The sequence below is a fragment of the Silene latifolia genome, chromosome X (assembly GCF_048544455.1).
Source record: "Silene latifolia isolate original U9 population chromosome X, ASM4854445v1, whole genome shotgun sequence".
NCBI lineage: Eukaryota > Viridiplantae > Streptophyta > Magnoliopsida > Caryophyllales > Caryophyllaceae > Silene > Silene latifolia.
Window position 1 is genome coordinate 283,121,980 of NC_133537.1, and position 8,996 is coordinate 283,130,975.

Sequence of the window (8,996 nt, forward strand, 5' to 3'; positions counted from 1 at the left end):
TAAAGAACAATAAATAAAAGAGAGATTTACACCCTCAGACTTACATGTTTGACGAAACGAGAAGAACTAAGTTATCGATTAGTGATGCTCGACTCGAATGTAGACGAAAGTGCCCTGGTAAGAGGAAAACGATTAGATTAATTAAGTTGATTGATTGTGGAGTTGGTAAAATTGGTCGGTCATGTAAACGAGGCTGGTACTCAGAAGGATCCGAGCTTACGTGGTTGAATGTTCAAGCACGTAGACGCCAAAAAGTAAGAACAAAGGTCTAGAATGCAAAGGGAGAAGAGAAGGGCGGACACTCGCGTGAGAAATATGAGGAGCGAAGGCTCCTATTTATACTAATCACGTGAAGGAATTAGGGTTTTGGAGAGACTTTGGAAGTGAATCTCAGAAAGATATGAAAAAGATACGAGAAATACGCAGAAAATGACCTGGGAAGAGGCGCAGCAGTCACTGCGTCTCTTGGAAGAGGCGCAGCACCTGCTGCGTCTGTTCCCAAGTGGTTTCCTCCTGCGAAAGAAAGATTTCCGTGTTTGAGGTATAGAAGGACGGAATAATTTGGTTTTCCTTAATATCTTGTATGAATATTACGGGAAATTTTTTACCAAAGATTAAAGATTGTGAAATAATTATAAAATATGGAATAGAAATATCCGGAACATTCCAGAACATTCTGACTCGGGATTTAACGATTATCAGAAAATGGAGACGGTTTTAGGCCCGGACTCCAAATGTACTCTAATTACTATCAAAACGACCGTATCGGCACGTAGATGACAACTAAGAGGTAGACATTAGTGTTTGAGCAATCACTTGACGATAAACTTACGAACTGTCACAAATTGTTCCGCGTACCAAACATGCGGCCAATCATCACCGGGTGGTTTGCGAGGGGTGCAGAAATGAGGTATCTACACAAGTCTCATTGAAAAGATAGGTGATGGGTAAAAAATGCAAGGATTCATAGGCTCGCATTTCATCAAACATAACATGTGCATAAGTTGAGATCACAACAAGCAAATAAACTATGAAAACATATTAATTTAAGCATGAATCATCCCCTATATTGGTTTCCCCTAATTACCCATTAACCCTAGCTAAGGAAACTACTCACTCATTATCATGTTGAACATGCTAGCAAGGTTGTCAATCATACCAACAAAGTAAAACATGATGAATAAATGAAGATGATTAACAACAATTAAAAAGGGATTAAGAGAATTATACCTACTAATGATTCCAATAATAAAGCAAAGAACAATAGAAGTACTTGATGATTGATTGGAAGGTTGTCAATCTCCCAATATTAACCCAAATAATCTTCAATTACCCAAAATGAAAGATGAACAAAAGAGAGATTAATGAAATGAGATTTGTATTAAGACTTGATTAAAAGTTGATTACAAGATTAAAGAGAGATTAGATTGATATAAACTACACTAGAGATTGCTAAGAAGAACATGATAATCTAATTAGACTAATGGGGTATTTATAGTGGGGATTAGGTACACAAATTAGCGTTTACTAAGGGCTTAAATGACGATTTAGTCCTTGAGGAATCGCTCCTCTCAGTAAAATATGCGAGTCTCCTTTTTGCTAGTCTTTATCGAGGTATGCGCATCCTTCATAGAACAAGTAAAAGTCGGATTAGCTGTCACACAATCCGAGCATCCAGGGCACGGGACGGGCGGATTGTGGTGGTTTTGGACAAGTGGATTTGGTGAGTGGACGGGCGGATTGTGGTGGTTTTGGACGAGCGTGCCTCTGAGGAAGACGATCGGATTGCTTGTCTTGGACGGGCGGATTGTGGGCAATCCGCTTGGATTGTTGATCAGCTTCTTCCTTCCTTATTTTCTTCCTTTCTCTTCATACAATCCTTGAGGATTTCCTCGGGGATGCAAGGATCTTTTCTCATCATTGCCCATCTACTATAATATGTACAAAGGCCTTCTAGTCTTGTATTCTCTTTGATGCTTAGTCATTGAATTCAATCAATTTAGCTCCATTTTGCCATGAAAATGCAAGGTTTGCACTCCTTTCCTACCAAAGGATCAAAACCTCAAAGAATATGCAAAACAAAGGACTAAAGACAATAAATGACCCAAATATGCAATAAAAAGCATGGGAACAAGGCTAATTCGAGGACTAAATATGCTCAAATAATAGTCACATCAAATATCCCCAAACCGAACCTTTGCTCCTCCTGAGTAAAGAGGTGACAAAGACTAGGACCGTTATTTAAACTAACCTAATAGCATAGCCGATATGAGACAATTAACGGGTCTCACTCCGCCCCTTCAACTCACAACAAGACAACCATGAGGTAAGATGCCTTCTTGCAAGGCAAGGTGGGTCTTGCCAAAATGGCGACACATCCAAGCATTAAAGCACACAAGATCAAATAATGGATGAATCTACAAAAGAATAGCCACTTTCCTCATCTAAGTGGCGGAAATTATCTACAAGGGAAGCAAATCAAGGGTACACACTCCTTCATAGATGCAATTTCTTCAAACTACTAAGCCTAGAAGGATACCAATAAATCACCTCCAAATTGTGTCAAGCTAGGATACCTTTGTCCTCAATCGTTAAATGCTTTTGTTAAGAATAGACTCCCTATGGTGTTAGAAACACTGAAGGATCGTGAAATTCCTCCTCTTCCCTAGACAAGAAGAAGGGTCGTCCCTTCTCTACCATGCAGAAAAATGGATACGATGGATAAAGGGATCGATAGAATTTGAGTTTCATTTGGGAGTTTGCTTTTGTTGTTTGTTTTTCCCCCCAATTTCTTGTGGCATATAACATTTGAGAACACTTTCTTGCCATTTCTTTTGATTTTTGGCATTTCAATACTTGACAACTTTTCAACTTTTTGCATTTCTTTTGAACATTTTCAAAGCCTCCCCAATTAGTAACGAGGGTGCCTTATATTTGAAGCTTTAGGAGTCTATTTTTGCTCCTCTTTTCATTTGATGCATTTTGCAAACTTTCTTTCACTTTTCATTTCATTTCTTCAACTCAAATTAATTTCTTTTTGTGCCAATTCCCTTTGATGACAAAAAAGTGGTAGAACATGGATGATGGATGCATGGTTTCAAGGGTCACTTTGGAATAAACGGTAGCCAAGGAGTTATCACACCACAAGGTACTCTTGACTAGGCCTTAATCCATGGGTCAAAGGATACTAGCATGACACATCCTAGGGTGTTTTACAAGTATTCTAACAAACAAAGTCTTAAGAAGAAAAAGCATCTACTAGGGCCTATATACACTTGTCAAGCTTCCCAAATAGACGGTTTCGCAAAATTTTCTAACATGAAAACTACATGCCATGATGCAACTAACATGTATACATCCTAATGCATATGATTCTACCAACTAATATGCCATATAATCTAAATGCAAGTCCTAAATTCACATTATTTATACCGCATCAATCAAAATAAAGCCACATAGTCATTAACATAAAGAGGAAAAAGGAGATTGGAAAGATCATACCATGCGGTCTTCAATATCCTCATATCTCGGATGTTGCGTAGTCGATCAATGTGAACAAGGATAGACAAACATAATATATACAAGTCTACACTACAAAGGAAATGAATTTGTTTTTGGATTTTTCAATTATTCAATTTTTTATGGTTTTTCGAAATTTTTGATTTTTTTGGATTTTTGAATAAAAGTTAAGTTAGAATTTCCCATCCCCACACTAATATGGGCATTGTCCTCAATGGCCAATGTGATAGGAAATTATGCAAGTATGATGCATGATTTCTATACTAAATGCAAGCTATACTAATCTACACTACATGATACATGGGTTTTTGTTTATGACGGAGAGCGTAATTTAGATTACCTCCCATTGCGTATGCATGTACTTCCCCAAACCGAGATAGACATTATTTCTAATGTCTTGGATTTTGTGGTAGTTCATGCACACAAGATGCAATGCATGAAACTAATTGTCATTTTGGATTTTCCATGTGGGAACAATAAAAGAACACCTCAATGGGGCCGAGGTGTTAGTCCTCATGTTGCTAGGACTCTCCAGCTATGATCAAGATAAAAATAAAGAAAATAAAGAAAGAAGTAGACAAACCTCAAGAGGGTAGGAGCCTCCAAAGTTTGCTAGTCCTCCACCATATCATCATTGTCATCATTTTCCTCCTTAGAAGCGGACTCATCTCCACTCTCATCTTCACTTCCTTGATCTTGCTCACTTCCTTCATCATCTTCATTACCCTCTTCTTCTTCATCTACCTCTTCATGAACACCCTCATCATCAACAACCTCATCATCGACATTCTCATCATCACCCGGTATTTCACCCCTAGATGTGCTTGGAAAGAAGACTTCCCTATCCGCCCAACTAGGCAAAGGACATGAAGGATCAAGTAGTCCTTGCCTAGCTAAATGAAGGAGGGGTGGATATTAGGCCAAGTATGCATCTACTCGATCATTATAAGCTTGTTTGTGCATCTCTTGCATGAGGAGAGTCATGAATTCATTGCCTACTTCAACATCTTTGGGTTTGAACTCTTGATATTTGAATGGGTAGGTTGGTGTGACAATGGAGGAGGAGGGCTCTTCAATTTCGCCCCTTTGTTGACGGATGATGTACTCGGCGCCCTTGGAAAGTGGAAGAAGGTAGTTTGTTCGATGAGCACTTAATCGGCATATCTTGGAAGGCAAAGTGAAAGATCTAGCATCATTGGTTAGCCACCTATAGTTGGTGTCAAGAGAGTTATGCTTGACCCATTTGTACTTGTAAATCATGGCATCCATGTCAATGAGATGACCCCCTTTGATCGCTACATAGGTGTTATCCTTGTTGAAATTTGCGTCAAAGTGCTTGGCCAAGAGAGTAACTAGACCTCCATTTACAATATGAGCGGTGCCTTCCTTGCCACAATCAACATTAAGCCATCTTTCCATCAAAAGCCTTAGAGCATTGTAGGGCTTAGTGAATTCCCTTCCGACATTTAAGGCCGACTCAAGTAGAACACAACCGAGCTTTGTAAAGTGATTAGTGCCTTTCCTTGCAATTATAGTATTCCCGATGACCTTGTGCCACACTTTAATGCCCGGATGGTGGACTAATAGAGCGCGACACGCATGAAAGCTCACAAATTTCTTCCCGGAAATCGCCTCCCAAAGAGGAGCGGGGTCATACTTTTCGGGCATCTTGTGATAATATGGTGTATCACTAAGGCCTAATGCTTTACTCAAAACATCAAAGGTGATGCGCCTATTCACATTGTCAAGGCGAAACTCGATGTATTCTCTAGTCTGTACCTTAGTCACTTTCAATGAACTTAAGAATTCCAAGGTAAGGGAGGGGTATGTCAATTCTCTTGTAGTAAACAATTTTCCCAACCCCATGGCTTCAAATAAGGCTTTTGTTTGTTCAAGGACACCCAATTTGTTCAAGACATCTTCACAAATGAATTTCGTGGGCAAAATGGCTTTCTTAGCATACTTGGCAAATGTATCCCTATGGGAGTTAGAAATGAAAATTACCTCCGGATAGTTGGGTAATTGAGCGATTTCCGGAGTTGTTGTTGTTGTTGCTTCCAAGGGAGGATCTTGTTGTTGTTGAACTTCCAAGTTTGCACTAAAAACCACCATAGCCATTGAAGCTTTCTTTGCTTGAAGGCTTTGTTGCCTTTTCGAAAGTGTCTTTGCCTTGGGTGCCTTTGTTGCTCCTTTTGTTCTTGCATTGTTGATTATACCAAGAAAATATTGAAAATCTTTAATTTATAATTATACCCAAATCGATTTAAGATGAAAGGATTTGTCTGCGTGTTTCAAAAATCGACTCAAAGGTTGAAGATTTTGGTGCTTAGATTGATTATTGTTGCAAAAGGAGTGATTAATTGTTGTCGTAAGGAAGGTTGGATTTGATTTTGTTGAATTTGGTTGAGGAAATTTTTTTTTTGGTGATGGAGAGGATGGGGGTTTTGGGGTTTTGGAGTTTATGGGTAGTGTTTGAATGAATGAATGAATGAAATGAATGTGGGAAGGTGTATTAAAACACCCGAAAAATTCAAAACTGCAGGGGGAAGACGAGCGGATTCCCTTCGGGACGCTCGGATTCTGCTCAATTTGGTTTCAGAAAAACTCGCCTAAAGACGAGCGTCTTTCAGTGAAGACGAGCGGATTCTGCAATTCAGGACGAGCGGCTTTCCTCAAAGAGGAGCGGATTCTCTTACAGGAACTTTGCTAAATCTGCACTGGCAAAAAGACGAGCGTCTTTATACAAAGACGAGCGGCCAGTTTCAGACGAGCGTCTTCTCAGCTGGGACGCTCGGATTCTCTAACAGACAAAAATTTTTGATTTTGCAGCTCATTTGGACGGACGGATTCCTCCACAGACGCTCGGATTCCTATAAGACGAGCGGATTATCCAGAAGACGCTCGGATTTCTCCTGGTCTACCCGGATTCAGGTCCATCCGTGCACTTGCATATCCCGTGTCATTTTCATTCTTCAAATCCCGTGTTCTTCATTGTAGGGGCACTACAAAGGCATGAATAGCCTAGGTAATTGCTATCCCCACACTAATTTAAAGCACTACGCATCAATAAAATCATTAGTCCATCCCTCACTTCTCTCAAAAATGATGAATATCTTGATCAAGGCACAAAAATCCAAAAAAAATGACAAAAATGCAATGTAAGAATTAAAATGCAAGTTAAGGAGTTAGAAATATTTACAAATGGTGGTTTGGAGAGGACTCCACCAAACTCTTATCCTTAGTGAGATGTCATGGGGGCATGTTCAAGGTGTTGTTGATGTTACTCAACACCTTGGAGAAGTAGGCAAAAGCTTGTTCATTATCATGATAAAGATCCTCAATAGATCTTTGCACTTGTTGTCCTTCATGTTGGTCTTGATCGATAGCATTACCAATGTAAGGATTGAAAATCCCTTCAAACTCATCGTCCCAAAGACCACAAACTTCGTCTACTTGATCATTAAAAATCTCTTGAGTTGATAGAGACAACTCTCCTCCTTTCTTGTCTTGGCCAATGAGGCCATCCTCTTCACTTGTCATGGGTGAGCTTTTCAAGCTCTCTTTGTTACAATTCTCTTGCTCTTTTGATGGAGCATCATCAACTTTCTTTTTCCATTGGAATTCCGTATTCTTCCTCTCATCCTTCCGGCTATAATGATCAACCATAAAACATGGTTCATGCAAACGGAGAGCTCTTATGGTCTTGTCAAGATTGAAATTTATGTTCTCATCTCCCACCTCTAGAGTGAGCTCTCCATGCTTCATATATATTACCGCACCCGCGGTGTGCAAGAAAGGTCTTCCTAGAATGATTGGAATATTGGAGTCTTCTTCCATGTCAACAATGACAAAGTCCACCGGGATGAAAAATTTCCCAACTCTTATGGGAACATCTTCCCATATCCCTAATGGTGTCTTCGTCGATCTATCGGCCGTTTGGAGTGTGATATTGGTACATTTAAGCTCTCCCATCCCTAACCTTTTACTTACCGAATACGGCATAACACTCACACTAGCCCCTAGATCACATAAGGCTTTGTTGATCGTTGTGTCGCCAATGGTACAGGCTATTGAGAAGCTTCCCGGATATTTAAGTTTCGGAGGTGAACTCCCTTGAAGGATTGTACTACTCACCTTTGTGAAGGCGGTAGTTTCAAGGTTCCGGATCGACTTCTTTTTCGTAAGGATGTCTTTCATGTACTTTGCATAGGCCGGTACGTGATTGATTAATTCCGTGAAAGGAATCGAGACTTCCAAATTCTTCACAATTTCCATAAATTTTACAAGTTGGTCATCAAATTGGGCTTGGCTTGACGACTTGGAAAAGGAAGTCTAATCACAATGGGTTCCTTCTCCTTAGCCTTGTCTTCACTTTTCTTTGAAACTTCTTCTTTTGATGGTTCTCCATCATTGGAGTGTTGCGCAACTTCTTCTTTGTCACTAGCTTCCGCAACTTCATCCTCAACTTGCTTCTTTGGTGCTTCATACCTTGTACCACTCCTCAAGTGGATGGCACTAACCGTTTCATGTCTCCGGAGATTACTTTGAGGTGGTAATTGCCCCTTTTGTCTTTGTGAGCTTGAGGATGCTAGTTGAGTCAATTGTGTTTCCAACATTTTGGTGTGGGCTAGGATGTTGTTGATGGTAATTTCCTTTGCTTGACTATCCTTTTGCATTTGAGTGAAAAACTCTTGTTGATTCTTTTGCATTTTGAGGACCGCTTTTTGAACATCAAAACCTTGGTCATTTTGTTGATTGTATGGAGTTTGATTTTGGTAACCTTGGTTTTGGTTGTAAAAGGGTCTTTGATTTTGGTTTCTCATGGGAGGTGGGGTGTATGTTGGTTGAGGGTTTTGAACATTTTGGCTTTTGTATGAGAGATTCTGGTGGAATTTGGTGTTTTCATTGTAATAATTTGGATAAGGGGTGCCACTCTTGTATGCTTGAAAAGCATTCACTTGTTCATTTGTTCCCCTACATTCACTCTGGTCATGTCCCAAAGTTCCACAATTCTCACATATCCCACTTGGGATTGATGAAGATGCCGTCATGGCATTAACATAATGCTTTGGTGATTTTGAGGCCTCTTCAAGTCTAGCCATAGCTTTTTCGAACTTCAAATTGATGGTATCAATATGAGCACTAAGTTGAACACCCAATTGAGTAATAGAGTCCACTTCATGCTTTCCTCCTCTAGTAGCCTTGCGAGGTCTACTATATTGTGAATTATGGACCGCCATTTCCTCAATTTTGTTCCAAGTTTGATTATCGTCAAATTCGGTGAACATACCATTTGATCCCATGTTGAGAATGTTTCTTGAGTCTTCATAAAGATCATTCCAAAATTGTTGTACCAAGAACCACTCGCTAAGTCCATGATGAGGACATGAGCGAAAAATTCCCTTGAATCGCTCCCAAGCTTCATACAAGGATTTTTCATCTCTTTGCTTAAAGCCCGTAATTTGAGCTCTTAGCAT

General features: G+C 39.8%; 1 non-coding gene across 1 annotated transcript; it reads left to right on the top strand.

The window, feature by feature from the left end:
* The first annotated feature begins 8,889 nt into the window (after positions 1-8,889).
* Positions 8,890-8,996, top strand: LOC141625397 (small nucleolar RNA R71). The gene has a single exon (XR_012535180.1). It is a non-coding gene; the product is annotated as a small nucleolar RNA R71 (small nucleolar RNA).